At 42.3% G+C, this 21,143-nt stretch overlaps 1 protein-coding gene across 1 annotated transcript in view; it reads right to left on the reverse strand.

Annotated features, from left to right (window-relative positions):
- The window catches only part of FGF2 (fibroblast growth factor 2), a 54,589-nt gene that overhangs the window by 18,613 nt on the left and 14,833 nt on the right, over positions 1-21,143 (reverse strand). The window lies entirely within an intron of this gene.

The following is a 21,143-nucleotide window of genomic DNA, read 5'->3' on the forward strand; positions in this document are numbered from 1 at the left end:
CCTGAGACTAAAAAAGGCCTAAAGCTCATACTTTAAAAAGCAAAACTAAACTAGAATATTTAAGGATGCCTATCACTGTGATGAAACTACTAAGAAATTCAAAGTATTTAGAAATCTGTGTACTTTATTGGAGAGGCAGTGGACACAGAGAGGCATCTGGGGTGGCTGGCAAAGTTCTGTAGTTGGTGACTATAAGAATGTTCACCTAGTTATAACCCATTAATGTATGAATTTGTTTTATATGGTTTCCTGTATCTACATTATATTTTACATTTTGAAAGTTCTTAAAAATAGTCTACAGTAGAAAACCTTTCTTTCTAAGTTGGACCTCTGAACCCTGATATAGCCCAGGTCTTTTCAGCATGCTGGAGACCACCAATCTATGTTCAGGTTTGGGAAGCACAGAAGTCAACAATTTTGATAAACATAAGACTTCTCATGGCTTTCTAATGTTGATATTTAAGTCCAGTAAGAGACAAACTTGGAAAAATAGTGTGTTATCCAAGCTTAAAATTCAACTTTTTTCCCCTCTGCTGTAACATAAAAACAAAAGCTGTCATTGAAGAACCTTATCATTAGGGAAGCTTCCATTGTGGCTCAGCTGGTAAAGAAACTGCCTGTAATGCGGGAGACCTGGATTCAATCCCTGGGTTGGGAAGATCCCCTGGAGAAGGGAAAGGCTACCCACTCCAGTATTCTGGCCTGGAGAATTCCATGGATCGTATAGTCCGCGGGGTCACAAAGAGTTGGACACGACTGAGCAACTTTCACACACACACTTCACTAGTCGTCACTTGGTCCCATCATAATACAGTTACATCTTAAATCCCATCTACAATATCTATAAACAATTGTCTACTTTTTACTTGACAGTCTTTAGCAAAGGAGAATTTACATGGTCTTTCTAACATGATTTTGATAGGTAAGCAAAGAAACAAACTCTGATTACAGTAAGTAAACTACTCAGATGTTCAAGTGCTCAGACCATTAACATCTGACAGACTTAGTTACACAGTATAACCAAAAAGCCAAAGGATTATTTCAGTGAGCCACTATGGCTCAGAACATTCTGCAACTCCTTTTTTGGAATTTGTATCGTTTTCTTTTGAATAGGCTCAAAGGATGATGAATCTTAAAATCATAAATACTAACTTGTTAGAGCTATAAAGGACTTAGAGGTCATGCAGTGCACCCTGCTGCTGCTCCTGCTAAGTCGCTTCAGTCTTGTCCTACTCTGTGCGACCCCATAGATGGCAGCCACCAGGCTCCCCCGTCCCTGGGATTCTCCAGGCAAGAACACGAGTGGGTTGCCATTTCCTTCTCCAATGCGTGAAAGTGAACTCACTCAGTCGTGTCTGACCCTTTGCAACCCCATGGGCTGCAGCCCACCAGTATCCTCTGTCCATGGGATTTTCCAGGCAAAGAGTACTGGAGTGGGGTGCCACTGCCTTCTCCAGCAGTACACCCTACTCATATATAAATAAGCTGACGTTTAGAGAGGTTTGTCCCTGGTAAAAGAATATGGTTTTTGGAAACAGAAAAGACAGTGTTTCCTAGAACAGGGAATACACTTATTCATTCAATAAACATTTGTTAGTAACAGCTATGTACCAGGTACTGTGCAGAGCAATAGGAATCACAGAGCGAAATACGTAAGTCTTTGACCTTAAGAAACACAGTATTGTCAAGAAGAGAGATGGTACAGGTAACTAAACAAGGTCAGTACTGTAAGTGCCATGAGAGGAATTCACACAAGCTACCCAAGAGCACTCAGAAGGTACACCTAACCCAGCCTGGAGAGGAGAGGCTTCCTAAAGCAGTGACAACTGAATGGAGACCAGCAGAATTAGCAGGGGTTGTCAGGAAGAGAGTAGAACAACAACAAAAGCATCCTGACAACACTTGCAAAGGAGACAGAGAGCATGGCGTAGCCACAAACGTCAGGTTCATGGATACGGCCAGCACAGTGAGGGTGCTGTGTGTGCTGTGGGAGAGGGCGTCATGGGACAGGGTGAGGCCAGAGGCTCTGCATACTGTGTTAAGGAATTTGAAAAAGGATGAAAGAATGAGTGCTTTGCATGAAATTGGATGGAGAGAAGTTGATAAACATGTGAGAGATGAAGGAAACAAAAATAGATCTGAAAGGAATGGAGATAATGGAGGTAAGGACACAGGCAAGGAAGCAAAGAACTGTTTCTCCTTGTTGAGGTGGGATATACAAAAGGAGAGACAAGTTGGCAAGATGATTAGCTATGTTCCCTTAAGATAATACTGGAAGTCTCTGGAAAATGCAGACACAGGCATCCAAAAGATGGTCAGCTCTATGAATATGGAGCTCAAAGAGGAAATCTGCTAGAATAAAGATCTGGTTAATCATAGCAAACAGTGGCTACCTTGGATGCACAGGCTGCTCCAAACCCACACAGGAAGACCAAAATGAGATCCAGAACAGTGAGTAGCAGGCGTGAATTAAAGGGCAAAGGACGCAATTCTGGGGAGCGCCAACATTTACAGGAGGAGTACAGGGTGTAGAGCCTGGAAGAGTGGTCAGTCCATGCCAGCCTGTGAGAGTATGTATTATACACGCACCTCATACCTGCCTACACCACACACACACTCAGCCAGCCTGTGAGAGTATGTATTATACATGCACCTCATACCTACCTACACCACACACACACACTCTCTCAGCCAGCCTGTGAGAGTGTGTATTATACACGCACCTCATACCTACCTACACCACACACACACTCTCTCTCAGCCAGCCTGTGAGAGTGTGTATTATACACGCACCTCATACCTACCTACACCACACACACATACACTCTCAGCCAGCCTGTGAGGGTATGTACTGTATACACACCTAATCCCTACACCACCACCCCACACACACACACACATGCACACAGAGATTTGGAAACTAAGACACAAAACTGTTATTCTTTCCAAGTAGTATAATATTCTGCATTAAAATTAAGACACTAAATGCAATGTAATATTCTGGATTGGATTCTGAAACAGAAAAAGGATGTTAGTGGGAAAAGTGGTGAAATCTAAATGAAGTCTGCAAACAGTAATGTACCAGTATCAGCTTTTTTTTTTAAGTAAAGTGCCACACTTCTGTTTAAGTTATGTAAGAAGTTAACTTCAGGGAAGGCTGGGTAAAGGCATAGGGGAACTTGTAAAACCTCTGCAACTCAACAAATCTTCGATAATTACCGCTAAATAGAAAGTTTTTTGAAAGTCAAAATACAAACAAACTATTGGGAATACTTAATAAAAGTTGCCTGATACAAGAATACACAAAAATCAATGGAGTTATGTAACCCACAACAAACTATTGGAACATGTAATTTAAAAAAAAAAAAAGATACCATTTGAGATAATAACTATAGGTACCAAGGACTTTTATGAAGAAAGTTGTAAAAGTTTATTGAAAGAAAGTCATTTTGAAAAGACTTAAAAGGGGAGCTATGTATGCTTACCAATGGAAAGACTCAATATAGCTAAGATATCACTTTCCTGCCAAATAGTCAATACATTTAACGAGCCCCCAAGAGAGCTGTCAGAAGTAGAAAACTAGGGGAGAGTAAAAACCAAGTGAAGACAGAAATCTTAAGTGGGACCTCTGAAAAGCCCTTCACTGTCAAATGCCACATAAGAAGTGAGGTGATGCAAACTGAGTAGTCATCACTGGGTTATTCAGACTTTGAGAACAGTGAATGCAGAAAACTTCAAGCAGTTTGGCTGAAATAAACCTCAGAAATTAGACTGTAGTAAAAAAAAAAAAAAAAAAAAAAAAAAAAAACACCACAGTGTCAAATGCATGGATTTTGGAGGCAGACAGAATTGGACTCATCAGGCTTCCCCACTTAACAGTTGAGCTGACCTCTTCGCTTGCACAATTGAAGATAACTACTAGTGCACAAGGTTACACAGTGAAGATTAGATATTAGATCTCTCCCCATATATAAAAGTTTTAGTACACAGTAATCATCAGAGATGTTGGCCCCCTATTTTACACCTGCTTCTTTGTATTGCTTTGTTTTGAAATTCAAAGAATTGTATAATTTTTTAGGAAACTTTATCTAGAATATCTAGGAAAGGGTAGGGTCTACAAAGTGTGTAGATGGGGCACCTTTCACAAATATGTCATTTATGCTGCAAATAACGTCCTACCATAGGCTGACTTCTATAGCAAATAAATTTATAGTTTCACTATTCTCAAGGGAAGTAAACTAAAAGGTACTTACTGCAAAGAAGACACAGGCCTTATACAATTTCTCAACCTATTGTCCTGTATTTAATATTTATTCATTCATTCAATAAAATGGTATCACACTTGCCTCATGTGTCAGAAACTGTTCTAGGAGCTAGAAATACAGCAGGAACCAAGAACTACAAAGTGTCTGCTCTCACGCAGCTTACATTCTGGTGGCAAATGCATGGTGTTCTTTAGTTGGTCCAACATTAATATTACTTCTCATTTAAATCTGAAGTCAAGCAAAGTGAAATTTGTAATTTAGTACACAAAAATCATCAGAAAGCAGTTGTCTAATACTGTATTTCAAGGATCACTATATAGGTCTACAGCTGACAGTACTCATGTTCCTGACATCCTCCTCTTAGAACACTGCACACATATTAATTCCTTCCTTACTCATTCAAAACCAACATTAGTGTAAAACTTGATGGTAAAGTGTGGTGGCTTTACAATAAAATATTTTTCAGTCAAAAAGTAACTGAGGTTCAGTTGTCTCCTTGGAACTGTAATTCATGAGTAACTAATAACTAAATTCCAAGGCATAACCCACTGGTTTATTACGTCAAAAATCATCCAGTTTAATGCTGAAGACCGCACTAAAAACTTTCTAATGCACAGATAACTGACAAAGGAGTCCATGTAACGAAACACTTCCTGAAAATGAAAACCTTTAAATCTCCATATATGACTGGAATACCAGAGGGTAGTAATCAGATAACAAAGATCAGCAACCTAAATTTATTCAATTATTCCTTTTTTGTGTGGACAAAACACAAATCTGACTAATGAGCTTCACAATGACTCATTAACCGTTCTTTTTTTTTTAAATCATTTCCTTTTGTATATCATCCTGGGACGGGGAGGGGGAACCCATAAATCCCATTCTCTTCACAACTCAACTGGCTACTTAAGTTTATAAACAGGAACATTATTAGACACACAATTCATTGAAATTCTTAGCAACTCTTCAGTTTTCAAAGAAGGTTAAAATTTGCATAACAAAAATAGGAAGGAAGGGAAGGACCTCAGAAATCCATGACTTCTTTCTTTGCTACTCAGTCAGGACATGGCTTTGAGAGTTGATTAAATCTTTCTCTGTATCAAGTCTTATAGCTACAAAGTAGAAATTGTTTTCATTATGAGACTTAAGACTACCAATGATGACAAAATATATAAAACAAAGTGTAATATGTCTGAAACATCAAATTTGCCATTTATGTCTTAAACCATATCATTTAATTCCTGCAATAAAAAATTTTTAATGTACAGCTGATTTATGCCAAAGACAGGGCTGTTTCAAGCAATTCCAATCCATAAAAACTTATAAAAATCAATTTCTTCCAGTATCTACTGGATCTCCTATTTCATGTCCTAAAGTGGAAGTGTTTGAGCTACCTGAGCTACAGGAAGAGCAAAAGTAACACAGGTCCAAACAGCTGCAGACATTAGATGATTCTAGATTCTTCTAATAACACAATGCCAATGGTGGCTATAGCCATGAAATTAAAAGACATTTGCTCCTTGGAAGAAAAGCTATGACAAACCTAGAGAGTGTATTAAAAAGCAGAGACATCACTTTTCCGACAGAGGTTTCCAGTAGTCACATATGGATGTGAGAGTTGGACCATAAAGAAGGTTGAACATGGAAGAACTGATGCTTTTGAACTGTGGTGCTGGAGAAGACTCTTGAGAATCCCTTGGACTGCAAGGGATTCAAACCAGTCAATCCTAAAGGATATCAACCCTGAATATCAGAAGGACTGATGCTGAAGCTCCGATACTTTGGCCACCTGATGTGAAAAGCCAATTCACTGGCAAAGACCCTGATGCTGCGAAAGTCTGAGGGCAAGAGGTGAAGGGGGTGACAGAGGATAAGATGGTTGAATGGCAACGGAAGCCTGGAGTGCTGCAGTTCATGGGGTTGCAGAGAGTCAGACAATATTTGGCAACTGAACAACAGTAATGGTGGTTCAGACGGCAAAGAATCTGCCCACAATGGGTCAGGAAGATCCCCTGGAGAAGGGAATGGCAACACACTCCGATATTCTTGCCTGGAGAATTCCATGAACAGAGGAGTCTGATGACCTGCAGTCCATGAGGTAGCAAAGAGACAGACAAGACCAAGCGACTAACACACACCATGGCTTTTACTTTGCTAGTGGCACCAGATAATGAAGTCAGACTGACGAGAAGGAAGCGAGAAAGACAATTTAGCACCTTGAGGCATTCCAGAAGCTCTAAGTGCAATACAGGGTTAATACAGAGCTTCAAAGTAGCAAAGATAACTACAAAGATGGAAAGAAAAGGAAACAGTTCCCTCAGCAGATAATCACAAACTGACAAAAAATACCTTCCCTCACCCTTTCCATAGCTACTAGGGATCCCAGACAGTATGTGACTATTCTAGTGTCAGAGAGAGGCTAGAAATGCTTGTCACCCAAGTCATTTCTTGGCCTGCTTTGTGGAGGTGTGTAATTCAGGAGGGAAAATTCTGACAGCCTTTGGCAGAGGCATTTTCTGGCAAGAATAGTTTCAGTTCTGACACCTCAGTAATCTGCAGTTGGGGACCCCACACTGTCTCCTGGCAGAGCAACCCGAGTCAGCACTGAGTATGTGTGCATAACTACCGGCTTCCACCTACAAAAGTCATCTGCTCTGTGTAAGTGTTAATGGCTACTTTCTTCCCAGAGGCCAACTATTGGAGAAATGTTTCTAAAAATAAGCTGCCCACAAAGTTATAGAAATGGAGAAGAGACTGGCAGTTGCCAGCGGTGGGCTTGGGGAACTGACTGTGGTTATAAAAGGGCAGCCTGAGGAATACTTGTGATGAGGAAAATGTTCTGTGTCTTGGCTGTGTTGATGTCAACATCCTGGTGTGAAACTGTGAAAGGCACCATAAGATGTTACAACTGGGGAAAACCAGGCAAAGGGGACACAGAATCTCTGTGTTACTTCTTACTATTGTAAGTGAATCTAAAATTATCTCAAATTTTTTCATTTAAAAAATGTCAGCCAACTAATTCAAAATGTCATCTCATTTAATAATTCATATTTGACTATGTGCTTTAAGAGACAAAATTATTTAAGAAAGAAAAAAGCCAAGTAAAGAAGACAGACTCTAAATATTATTTTTACTATAACTTCCATTTCCTTAGTGAATAGAAATGGATAGAATTGAGAACCCATAGGTAGAATAGCCCATAAACCAAATAATCAGGCTCTAGTGTATACACGCCTCTAGAGTTCCATCGGAGAAGGCAATGGCACCCCACTCCAGTACTCTTGCCTGGAAAATCCCATGGACAGAGGAGCCTGGTGGGCTGCAGTCCATGGAGTCGCTAAGAGTTGGACATGACTGAGCGACTTCACTTCCACTTTTCATTTTCATGCATTGGAGAAGGAAATGGCAACCCACTCCAGTGTTCTTGCCTGGAGAATCCCAGGGACAGGAGAGCCTGGTGGGAGTCTATGGGGTCACACAGAGTCAGACACGACTGAAGAGACTGAGCAGGAGTAGCAGTAGAGTTTTCCATTCTATAACTCGTTGATCACCATGATCTCAGTCCTATCTAGGCACATGGAATAAAACAATGCAATACAGTACAAAAAATCTGATGCAAAGTTTCAGTTAACATCACATTTTAATGATTTTACTCTCATAATCATGGGGAAATATGAAATGATTCAAAAATGAATCACTACTTGAAAATTTTTTGATGGCTTATTCTATTGAATTCTCAATTATACAGAGGCTCATTACATGGTCTATGGGCTCTTCTGTCCCCATAGATTCTCAATTTTTTCCATTGTCTATTCACAGCGTCTCAGTATTTCCACTAGATGGTAAATAAACAGGGGATAGAGGAAGGAAGAATGAAGTTCAAACATCACTTTTGCTACCTCTTTGTTGCCATATTTAAAAGGTAGGTGGTGATGAACCTAGAGTCTCTTATACAAAGTCAGTCAGAAAGAGAAAAACAAGTATCATATATTAAAGCATACATGTGGAATCTAGAAAAATGGTAATGATGAACCCACTAGAGAATGGATTTGTGGACACAGCAGGGGACGGTAAAGGTAGGATGAACTGAGAAAGCAGCACTGACATATATACACTATTGTGTAGCTGGTGCTATAACAAAGGAGCCAAATTACAATTAAAAAGATAGATGGTGGAAGGTGGTTATGTAAAAAAAAGACTGAAAAATTTTGTATGCATCAGATAGCGGAGTGTTGTAGATCTTTACATTTTTCATCAGTAATAGAACACTAAGAACTGCCCTGGTGACCCCGGAACGTGTGGGCACTTCACATTTCTTCACATTTCCTACAGGGTTTGCTGAATAAACAGGATGCGCATCGGCTCCTAGAGCAGGTATCTGTACCACTTATGAGGAGCCATCTTGCAGCAGCAGCCTTCCAAGGCTGCAGGAAGCACCGGGTTTCAGAACTGCTGCTGTGTTGTCTGAGCGGACGGTAGCAGAAAGGCCCCTGAGGAAGTCAACAGCCTAACGTGGGCCAAGCTGTTGCAAGCCAGACAGACCTTCAGTCAAGGGCAGCCTGCTAGAAGCTGAGAAATATTTTCACTGAAAAATAACAGTTGATGTTCCTAAATTTTCTTGAAAAATCTTTATCAGCTCCTTTGGTTTGTCTCAGAATAAATGGGGTTCAGCATTCGAGGACCACTGAAAACACTTGTACTAAAAGCAGGGCATCAAACTCAAAAGCCGGCAGGGACCATGTAACAGACAAGAGGCAAGCAGCTTGGTGATAAGACCAGGAGGAGAAGGAATAGCGGGGACCACGATACAGCACAGGATGTGCTCCCCAACCGGCAGCCCAGCCACTGCTCAGCACCAGCCAAGAGCGTGCACGCACACGTGCACACACACACACTTGGCTGAGGTCGCATTTTGGCTTATGGATCACCAATCAGAAATCCATTTCAAAGGTTTATTAACCTGGCCAGAGTTCCCTGAAATAAATCACAAGCAGATCAAATGAAGATAAACAGCAAAAATATACACTGCCTCCAGCCAGTATTTCTGCAACCAGTCCAACATACCCAAAAGATACCAGCACCTCCTGATTACAGCCTTTTCTTGGCAATTCTTTCTACCTTTTGGAAACGCTTCTAGGATGATTTCAGAGCGCCAAGGTCTCTCTCAAAGCTAAGTGCCCCATGGAGATAATGTGACCAGCCTGGCTGGTCATGCAGCTCCCCTAGGGATGAATGCCAGTTAGCTGTTTGTGTTCCTGGCACTTCTTTCTGGATTGAGGAGTTCCTCAAAAATCTCACAATTCAGGCAGTTCCAGAACAGAAAACAGAGCAGTGAGTGTGTGCCTGGGAAAGGAGGAGCTTCGGGGGGAAAGGCAAGCAGGGGCACTGGGTGGAGAAGGGAAGTGGCCCGGAGTGTTCCAGCTCTTTAACTACACTCTCCCACACAGTCATTCTGTTTGACTGGTAAAATCATTAGGAAAACACCTTTCAAAGCAGGCTGAAGACAAGAGAGTTTTATTTGACCCTCATGAAAATAGCCCAGGCAGCACGTCTCTCAGTCAATGACGAGCGTTACTGTGGCCTCCACTTTGGAAAACCCTGACTGCAGCCAAGAGCTCGAGGCCCATCCCCAGAGCTTCTGAGAAGGCCCTCCCAAGGACAGCTCTCCCCTGCAGCCCCTGCATGACACGCTGGGCGGACTCAGGAGGAAGCTGGAAACAGCTCCTTGGCCTCTAAGTCTCCAGGAAGAAATAGGGCCCCTTCTTCAGCTGTGATGAGAAGTTAAAGGAATAAAACAGGGTCATAGTAAAAAAAGAGCATGGCTCCACCCCAAAGAATGCAGCTACCTTGAAGTCCAAGTTAATAAAGTTAAGTGGACTACTCTAGAGTTAAGTTCTTTAAAATAGTGTATTTGAAACTGTGGTTGAAAGCTGGTGCAGTGGGAGAGATTCTTCAAAACATTGTCCATTTCCTTGCACAGAGTCTCAAATACTGAGGTTAAAAACTATCACTGATTTCACAAAAAATTTGATGCCTTTGGAATAAAAATGAACTATCAAAATAATGTCAGGGATTAACCGAATATGCTTGTTCAGTTCCTTAGGTTCATGCCTTTCTGTGTTTATCACTTTGTAATGCTGTTCCCTCATATGAACAGGAAGTTATGCTTTCAATATCTTATTTTTAAAATGTTATCTAATTCAAAAAGCTTATAGGTCTAAAAAAGAAAAAAAATGTAATAGGTCTCTCTTCCCACATTCCTGACACATTTTCTATGCCAATCTACAGAAGACATGGGCGCTCTCATCGTGCAGCGTAACTAGCTAAGCCTCACTCACCCCAGCCTCAGTCAGCGTCCAGAGCACACGCACTGAGTGCTTAACTAACAGACGTCTGCTTTCAGTGGTGAACATAACTTACAGAACTGCCTCCTGGATCTCTGTCCATTTACTATAAGAGAACTACATCCTTTCCTTATAATTTGTGGATATTGCCCATTTTAGTTTATAAAAAGTCTGACTAAGTTCTGCTTATATTTTTCATCCAAACATTCAAGAGGCACTCACTGTGGGCCAAGCACCACATCAGAACATACACCTGGCGCCACTGACAACAGTCAAACAGACTATGCGGATGTGAAACCCAACTGAGCCAGGAGCAGTGCAATGAAGAACGAGACAGTTCAAGATTTCTTAACCTTAAGGCGTTCCATTAAAACGGAACTAATTTCCAACCCCCTGAAATACCTAGTTTTCTCCTCTAATTCTTACCTAATTCTCAAAAACACAAACAGCAACAGTAAAATCCCTTCCACTTCACATTTTACCTTCAGGATTTTTGCTCAGCCTCCTCATCACCTCCTCTATTCCTCGCTGTGTTCAAAGATATTTATAATGTAGATGGACTTAAACTCTGTCATTAAGTACCTTCCCTCCTCATTCTCTGATTCTGAAGGGTGGACGATATACAACAGTGGAAAAGAAGAGTTGTATAAGATAAATAAGGGCACTGGAAAAACAAGCAGGTTTGATTCAGTAAGAACAACAAATATACTGCAGGTTCTTGAAAAGAAAGGCATCAAACTGAAAATGGTGTTTAAAGTAAACCTAACTGAAAGGTTACTGCAGTTGTTCACATGCAAGACAATAAGGATTTGGGCTTCAATGGTGGCAGTGAGGGTGGAAAACAAAGGAATAAATGCCAAGGTTTCACGAAATCTAGATTTTGGTTAAAAATAAATAAAAAGGTGAGGGGGGAGTTGCGTTTAGGTTTTTAACTTGGAAGAAAACTGATGGAATAATCTGGGAGGAAAGCTGACAAAATGAGGCTGTCTTTTATGATCCAGTACCAGCTCCATGCTCATCAATGAGAACAACGAATTGCCTATATTCAATTGGAAGTGAATTAGCTACGTTCAAACTAAGACTGACATCCAAGTGAAGATGTTTTCCAGACAGTAGGGGTTTGGAAACTGGATGTGGTAGAGACTTATTTTGGTGGCTGCAAGGAACCACACCTCTTGATAGTCATACCTTGTGTAGTCCGTCCCTCCCATATTGACTCTAGTCTTGGGCCAGGCTGACTGAGTTTAGTCAATGGGATGTTAGCAAACATGATGTAAACAGTGCTTACAGGCTGGAGCTTTGCTCTTGCGATCCAGCCTCGGTGTAAAGAAGCCCAAGGGAGTCTCATGGAGAGAACATGTGAAGAAAGATTACTGGGGCTCCAGTTTCCCTGCCAAGGACCAGACGTGTACGTCAAGCCATTTCAGGTGTTCCCGCTCCAGCCATCTGATTGCAGCTGCATGACAAATTTCAAATTCTGCTAGCAGAAGAACCATCCAGCTGAACTACAGTCAACATACAGAATCATGAGAAACAATAAAGTGCTAATTTTAGGCCATTAAATTTTGAGACATTTGTTACCCAGCAGTAGGTATCTCAAGCACTGGAAGATAGACGAGATGTAAGTTTATAAAGGGGAGCTTTAGGAACAACAAACAATAGTCACAGCTGACATCCAGTAAGGGCTCACCATCTGACGTATTCATACAATATAAACATGGTAGCTATCATGAGCTAGCATCCCCATTTGGCAGATGAGGAAACTGGTACTTGAAGTTACTTCCCCAAGATCACACAACTAGAAAGGCACAGCTGACCTAAACCCAGGTCTACCTGTTACCTGTACAAATGTGAAAGATGAGAATGACCTTAACAGAGGACTGCGGGGGGCAGGACTAAGGCAGACATAACAAACGACTTGCTTATGGTTTTGCATTTTTCTCTACCTTCAAGAACAGCTGTCCAAAACACATTCTAGTGTGGGGATGTGTCCAGGGAGGGAATGAGGAAGTCGAGCCCCTGTTTAGAAAGCCAGCTCCTGCCTCTCATTCTCCCTCTGTACTGAACTCGTGACAGCAGTGTCTCCTGCAGCTACAGGCAAAGCCACTCGTGGTCTTCAGGTCTTCTGCTTTAGGAGCATCACTGTCAGGCCATCTTTGGGGAGAAGCCTGGCATGAAGTGCCCTCTTGTCTTGGCTCGTGGTCTTTCCTTTGGCCATGCTTATTTCTGATGACATTATCAGCCCTTTCCCCAAACTGATTCTTTGAACCTCCAACAGAATCTAAGGTAAAAATCCTCAGAGCCTAGACCTTGGAAATCATCTAGTGACGACTTTTCAGTTCAAGATAAGGAGGCAGAGTCCCAGGCTGGTGGACTGCTTGAGCTAAGGACCCAGGGTTAAAGGTCAGCAGTCCCAATCCTCCTCTCTTGGATGGCTGCTGAGTGGCACTGCCCTGAAAAGCAAGTCGTTTTCTCGCTTTCCATTCTTCAAAGAACAGCTGGTTGAAATAATGCTGAAATTGTGCCTTGTTTCTAACAGAGAATTGTGTGAAGACGAAGAGAGTGGCGAGGGGAAGCGGCAAATGGAGAAAAATGCCAAGGAGTAGGTGGCTCAGTTGGTAAAGAGTCCGCCGGCAATGCGGGAGACCCGGGTTCAATCCCCGGGTGGGGAAGATCCACTGGAGAAGGCAGTGGCAACCCACTCCAGTAATCATGCCTGGAGAATCCCATGGACAGAGGAGCCTGATGGACTACAGTCCACGGGGTCACAAAGAGTTGGACATGACTGAGTGACTAACACTTTGACTTTCAAGGGAATTTATCTTCCCAAAGAAAGCTTTATACTGTGTCTTCTTATTCCTTATAATAAAATGACAAAGAGTTCTTTGCTATAGCTTACAAAGTTTTTAAAAAGTCACAAAAGTACACAAATAGCAAAGCATATAGCATCTGGCTCTAGTATTCACACTTGGATCCCCAAAAAGGAGCCTAAAATTATAATCACTGAATGTATTTCCCTCCTCTGTGCCATGAAAAGTCGGCATTTTGGTTTCTTTTGCTGCTTTCTCCTTCCCAGATCTGGAACCACTCTCTGAAGCGAATGCCAAGAGCCCCGGACAACTAATTACTCAGGAGGCTGAATATGGAAGTCTGTTTCAGGCTAAATCTTCTCTTGCGTATTCTTGGGTGTGTGTTTGTTTTTCCCTCTTTCTTCCTTTCCCTCTGTACTTTCTACCTCCCTCACCCTGTCTGCTCCCCTGATTTACTTTATCCTTTCTGCTTCCTCCAGAAAATATATGAGGGCTATGAAAAAGAGAAAAAAAATTAGACATCTAATAAAGGTACCCATCATTGTCTCAGCATTATTTTTAGAGGAATAAGTACAGGCTTTAGGCACAGAAAGGTGATTCTTCTTGAGATGCTCCAAACTGAAACGTCTCTATCTCAGGCTTGAAAGACAGCCACCCTCCCAAGGAAGCTGTTCCAAGTGTGTGCTCCGTTGACTCTTCTCAGCCCCATGGACTGTGGCCTGCTGGACTCCTCTGTCCACGGGATTCTCCAGGCAAGAATACTGGAGCGGGTTGTGTTTCCTCCTCCAGAGAATCTTCCCAACCCAGGGATCAAACCCACATCTCCTGTGTCTCCTGCACTGCAGGCTGATTCTTTACCACAGAGGCCAGACTTTTCCAAAACCAGACACAAAATTACGTCTCACTTTGCTCAACTCATACCTTTTACCTTTTTTAAATCTTTTTCTCCCCCAAGAATTTCTGATGTAGTCTACTTTCTGTGTCTCTGGGAAAGATGACTTTCCCATGAAGAAAAGAATATTCAGAATCTAGGCTTCTTCCAGCTGGACAATACAAGGGATCAAACTCCTGATAAGCATTTTTTTAGGGTCATGGAAAGAACTGTTAAATTAGGAAGGTGCTTTGCAGATTACCTGTCCCAACACCAATATTTTTAAAAATAGGAAACAGTCGCCTCGACCAAAAGATGTTTTCCTTACTCCACCCAGACCTTTCCCCTTGCAACACTAAGGGCTGCTGGTCATCACAGGTCATTGCAACACCACTGGGAGCTAAGCACACTGGGGTCCAGCCAGTTCTTCCAAACTGCCATTTTTCACTAGGATTGGGCTGCTGCTGCTGCCAAGTCACTTCAGTCGTGTCCAACTCTGTGCAACCCCATAGACAGCAGCCCACCAGGCTCCCCCGTCCCTGGGATTCTCCAGGCAAGAACACTGGAGTGGGTTGCCATTTCCTTCTCCAATGCATGAAAGTGAAAAGTGAAGGTGAAGTCACTCAGTCGTGTCCGACTCTTCACGACCCCATGGACTGCAGCCCACCAGGCTCCTCCGTCCATGGGATTTTCCAGGCAAGAGTACTGGAGTGGGCTGCTCCCCTCTTAAAGTATGCAGTTTTTTTCTGGCTTCCTGCAACGCGGCATCTACAGTATTAGTTTCCCACCACCATTCTCAAGCCTCTCCTCCTTGTCGGGGCTATCCACTGATGGCCACTATCACTCACTGAAGATCTTGGAATTTGGCACCCTGCATCTCCTGCCATCACCTAGAAAGACTGCCCCTTTCATGTAGAAGACCCGCTATACAGCCTCCAAGATCCTTGGCTCATCAGCTCCAGGAACCTGCATTCACCACTTTCATGGCCACGCCATCATCCGAGAGCAGCTTCACCTAAAACTGTGATATGGCATAACCTTATATCCTTTGGCTGGTTTATTAGCCTCGCTGACGTAACTGACCCTGATGCCACCATTTATCTACCCATCCGTAGCCTCTTGGGCTTCCCTTATCACTTTGAACTCTGTGGGTCATCTCTCAGTTCTGCTTTTTCCTTCTAGCACTTCTAAAACCTAAGCTCCAATTTCTGGACCAATATAGCCATCTGGTTTCTCCACTTCTGCACTTGCACTGTTGAACATATACAACGGAAGTGTACCCAGAAGTGACAACCATCCAGACTGGTGTTATCAGGAATGTGGGTCTCCAGCCTGAAGTGAGCCGTCAGCAGCCGTGGGCACATCTCGCGTCTCTGTCCTATCCCATCCTCTACAGCAGCCACAAAACTTACGGTACACTCTACAGGCCCCAGCCCACAGCCACACCTCTCTTCCAGAGACAGCACTGCCTCCTGCTTCAAAGAAAAAAACTGACTATCGCAGACACAGTGTCCTTCAATGTTCCCATTTTCCTAAAAATGAATTCACTCACACTGCGCTGGCCAAGCTAAGCTCATCATTTAGCAGAACACATCTATTTTTTTTGTTTTTTTGACAGCAACTAAGGCACCAAAGAGGGTTTGTCATTTTGTGCCATTTTGCTACCAAATGGACACAATGAAATCTCTATCTGGTGGTACTGCCTGGCATGGCCTTTTAGCTTCTCAGTGGGGAGGCACTTGTCCCTAAGGATGTAAACCAGGAGAGTCAGTCAAGGAGACCCAACAGTCCAAGGTGCAGTAAGGGAGACCCACAGTTCAAGGGAAAACCCCCCTGCTCTTGGCCCTACAGCTCACCACATTCCCTCATGTCCTTGCTCTCTCCCAGCAGCACCAGCGATGTATACTGAGGAGCAGAAAAGCACCTGATCCCCCCTTCCTTTACTCCTTTGCCGCTTGGATTTCTCAGGAGGCTCAGACTACAACAACAAAAGAACCTCTGGTTACGCTGATACCCCTGCTTATAGTCAATGCTAATTTTCCTTAATTAAGAATAAGAGGATGATGTATGAAACACATTTCCAATCACAGACTAGAATATGATATAAAAAAAGAAAAACTAGCACCTGTTTTACGCAATCAGACTGCAGCCTCAATTCCTCTCTGCTGTCTGGTCCTCAGAAACCAGCATCTGAGGCCCAGCTCACTTCTGTGATGATGGCTGAGCGGGGGGGGGGGGGGGGCTTTGGAGCAGATGGCAGCTGACAGAGACCAGGACAGCAGTCATCCTACTGATGACCACAGGCGACAGCAGCCTCAGACGTCTCCACATGGAAGTGCTGCTCTGATCTTGTTGGGGATCCTTTTTGTTTGTTTAATAATATCCTTTCTTCTGGAATAGGGTCATTATTCTTGTTTTCAGAAATCCTAAGGAAGCAAGACTAACCCACATATGTTGGGGAAAGGAAAAGAGAACCAGAAGAAAAAAGCTAATGAAAAAGAGTACAGAGATACCTCAGAAAATTAAAAATAAAACTATCATATGATTCAACAACCCCACCTGTGAGTATTTACACAAAGAAAACAAAATCACTAACTCAAAAACAAAACACTGCACCCATGTTCACTGCAGCATTATTTACAATAGTCAAGACACGGAAACAACTTCAGTGTCCACCACTGATGGATGAATGAATAAAGAAAACGTGAAATACTCACATACACAAGCACATACAGAAGAATATTATTCAGCCATTAAAAAAGAAGGAAACCTTGCCATGTGTGACAGTATGGTTGGATCTGAAGGGCATTATGCAAAGTGAAATAAGGCCAAGAGACAAAAATATGTACTGCATATTATTTTCATGTAGAATCTTAAAAAAAAAAAAAAAACAGCTCATAGATACAGAGAACAGATTGATGGATGATTGCCAGGGGCAAGGAGCTGGAAAGGTGGACAAAATGGATAAAGGTAATGTACAAACTTCAAATTAGAAAGCAGTCCTGGGGGTGTAATGTACAGCATGGTGTCTACAGTTAACAAAACTGTGTTGTATAACTGAAAGCTGCTAGAAGGGTAGATGTTTTATTTTTTCTTTTTCAAACTCTTACTCTAGAAATTCTAAGAGAAATCATTTTTTTAAATCCAAATGGTAATATTGTTAAAAAATAAAAGCTTTCAACACTGAAGAGATCTGTGTTTGATTTTTTACTTTCTGAAATTTGCTTCTCCTAATAATGATAATAACTCACTATGATATAAACATGGATGGTATGTCTGGCTTCTTAGTATCTGTTATTTGTATGCTGCCAGTCTTTTTAACCTATAAACTCCACCTTTGAAACGCTTTTGTTCTCTCAGCTCTTGAAAAACACATACCTACATTTCAGGGTTGGAAAGAACCACCTTCTATTTTACAGATGAGAATTCTGAGACATAGAAGCTTCATGACTTGCCAAAACTATGCCCATTTTTAGGGACAAGAATTTAAGTCCAACACTCTACAACACTGTTCTCACCTCCAAGGATTCTTCATTCCTAACAATATTTACTACTGTAGGAGAGAACACTGGATGATAAAATCAAGGCTCAGAAAGGTTGAACTCACTCCGCCAGCTGGTGCTAGGGTTAAAAGTATCTTGTTGTTCGGTCATGAAGTCATGCCCAACTCTTTTGTGACCCATGGAATGTAGCCCACCATGCTCCTCTGTCCATGGGATTTCCCAGGCAAGAATAACTGGAGTGGGTTGCCATTTCCCTCTGCAGGGAAAGGGTAAATCATAAAAGTTCACACCATAAGGAAAAAAAATCTGTAACTAAGAGAGATGACAGTTGTTAACTAAAGTTACTGTTTGATCATATTGCAATATATACATATAACAATGATATATTACTAAAACTAATACAGTGCTATATGTCAATTATATCTCAATTTATAGGAGAAAGAAGAAAGGGAGGAGGCAGAAGAGGAGAGGAAGGAGGAGAAAGAACCTAGCCTCCGCATCCCCTGGCAGGTACCAGTCATGGAAGGTGGAGTCTCCTTGGGCTCTCAGTGGAGACCAAAGCAAAACCAAACAACCTTGGCACTGACAGGAGGCCAGTCTATGCCTCCCTCGGGAACCATCTGCCCCCACGTCCTTGGGATATCGCTGTGCATAAGGGGGCACTCTCTAAGCCAGGGTTGAAAACTTAGGCCAGTCCGGGATTTATGCCAACAAGGGCCCTGTGATCGTTAATTTCACTGTCAACTTGCCTGGGCCATGGACCCCAGATATTTGATCACACATCATTCTGGATATTTCTGTGGGGGTGTTTTTGGATGAGGTTTAAACTGATGGGTTTTGAGTAAATTGGATTGTCCTCCACGTGAGTGGCCTCATCTGATCTCCTGAAGGTCTGTCAGAACAAAGACTGACCTTCCCTGAGTAAGAAGGAAGTCTGCCAGCAGTCTTTTGAACTTGAACCACAACATCTGCCTCTTCTCTGAGTCTCATAATCACATGAATCAGTTTCTTAAATCTCTCCTTCCCTCTCCCACAGATATCTCCTAATGGTTTCGTTTCTCTGGAGAACCCTGACTCATACTGCACAGTCTTCCTACAAACTGAGCTACCAGGTCATCAGGAGACGAGCACCTGTTTAGTTGTTGCGCTCACAGCACCTTCACTAGCAGGGCTGCCTCAGTGATGAGACTCCAAAGTCAGACTGACCTATGGGGAGCGCTGCTGCGCATATATCACACCCCGTGCACAGGGTCAGCCCAGACTCCACCTGTGCCCGTCTCCTCCCTTCCTAGAGTCTCTCTGCTTCCATGAAACTTACTCCAGCCCTCTGTGATCTGATCCAGTCCCTTCATGTCTTTCCCAGGCCACTGTTCCACCAGTATAGGATTCACCTTAGAAGAGTCAAATACATTATGCACAACTGTGGTGAATGCTACTTAGAAAGTATAGTGGATTAGATATAATGTTCTACTTTCAAATACAGCATGATTTCCCAAAGCAAAGCAAAACATTTACACTCATAAGGACCAAGGCCACTCATTTGAGTGGGACTTACGAGAAAATAAGCCAAGAATTGGATGAAAATAAGCCAAGGAATAGATGAAGGAGTAAGAAGTAGGTTACTTCTAATGAGCACTGACCTCCAAGAGTCAGTCAGTCGGTGTGCCGTGTCCATCCGTGCGACCAACAGCCAAAGACCGCCTCCACACACAGCTCCACCCTCCCAAGACAGCAGCCTACTGGCTACCATCTCAGCGCTCTCCGCACCCCAGCCTCTGCCGCCTCTCCCTCACCCCCACTCACCTTTCTTAGAAATTTTTACATAAATATGGATATATAATTGCTAACATTTTCTGCATACACAGATAAAGAAGCTGAGGTCCCCCTTCACTTCTCCTCTCTCAATCCTGGCTCCCTTTCTGAAGTTACAAGCACTAGGTGGCAGTTTGGCTTATGTCCTTTTCAGATCTCAGCCTACATATTTACTCTGTAAGTAAATAACACTTTTTTTGTGTTTTTATACTTGGGGTAATATTTTTAGTGTTGTTTCAATAATTTCCTTTTTTCTGTTGACAAAATGGAGACCTTTCCATTCTAGTACATTTATATCATTTATGATATGCCGGGCAATGGAGTAAGAGAATTACATTTCTCAGCTGGACTACTGCAGCAATTCCCTAAGGCTCCTCCCTACTCTCAGCCTTATACCCTAAGTCTATCCCATGCCTGTCTGAGTGATTTTACAGAAGCCCAAACCTGATACTCTTACTCTCCTGATTAAAATCTTTCACTGACTTCCCACTGCCTTGAGGAGCAAGACCAAATTGTTAGCATGGCTTACAAAGCCCATCAGAATCCAGGCTCTTCCACATATCAGGACAAAACTGTAATTCAGAAAGCTTCATGCACCCCTATGGTCATAGCAGCACTACTTACAATAGCCGAGAGATAGAAGCAACATAAATGCCCACTGTCAGATGAATGAATAAAGGAGATATAATCTATACAGATACATATATATATATATACACACACACAGAGACATAAAATGGAATATTATTCAGCCACAAAAAATGAAATAATGCCATTTGCAGCTACATGGATGGATCCAGAGATCATCAGACTAAGTGAAGTGAGAAAAAGACAAACACCATGTGACATGTCTCATATCAGGAATCTAAAACAAGACAGAAGTGAACTTAGCAATGAAACAGACTCACAGACACGCAGAACAGACATGTGGTCGCCAAGAGGAAGGGAGTGCAGGGAAGCTTGGATTGGGAGTTTGAGACTAGCAGATGCAAACTATTATATATAGAATGGATAAAAGCAGCAGCAGCATACAGCACAGGGAACTATACCCAATATTTTTTAATAACTTATAAGGGAAAATAATCTGAAAACAAATAGATACATGAATGTATAACTGAATCACTTTGCTGTACACCAGAAACTAATACAACACTGTAAATCAACTATACTTCAATAAAAAATAAAAAATAAAAAAGAATCTGGGCCCTTTCCTATGTGGCGGGCCTTACCTCTTGCCCTAACCCTACACCCCAGCCATGGCAACATATCTGCAATCCCCAAAGCATACCAAAGCTGGTGCTGCTCCTTGCTCTTCATGCCCTTCTTTGCTTTCTAAGAACAAAACACGTATGTAATAACCAAATGAATTCTCCTGCTGCATGGGGATATTAGCCACATCACTGATAAAAGTGGTGGGGCTAATCTAGCAAAAATTTGTTTAGAATAAGTCAGAATAAAGTTTCTAACTTTGTTTAGAGTATGAACCTAAAGCATCTTTTTCTGGTGGTGATTAGAGTCAGCTGCCTGCCAAACATCTA

The sequence above is a fragment of the Ovis aries genome, chromosome 17 (genome assembly GCF_016772045.2).
Source record: "Ovis aries strain OAR_USU_Benz2616 breed Rambouillet chromosome 17, ARS-UI_Ramb_v3.0, whole genome shotgun sequence".
Classification (NCBI taxonomy): Eukaryota; Metazoa; Chordata; class Mammalia; order Artiodactyla; family Bovidae; genus Ovis; species Ovis aries.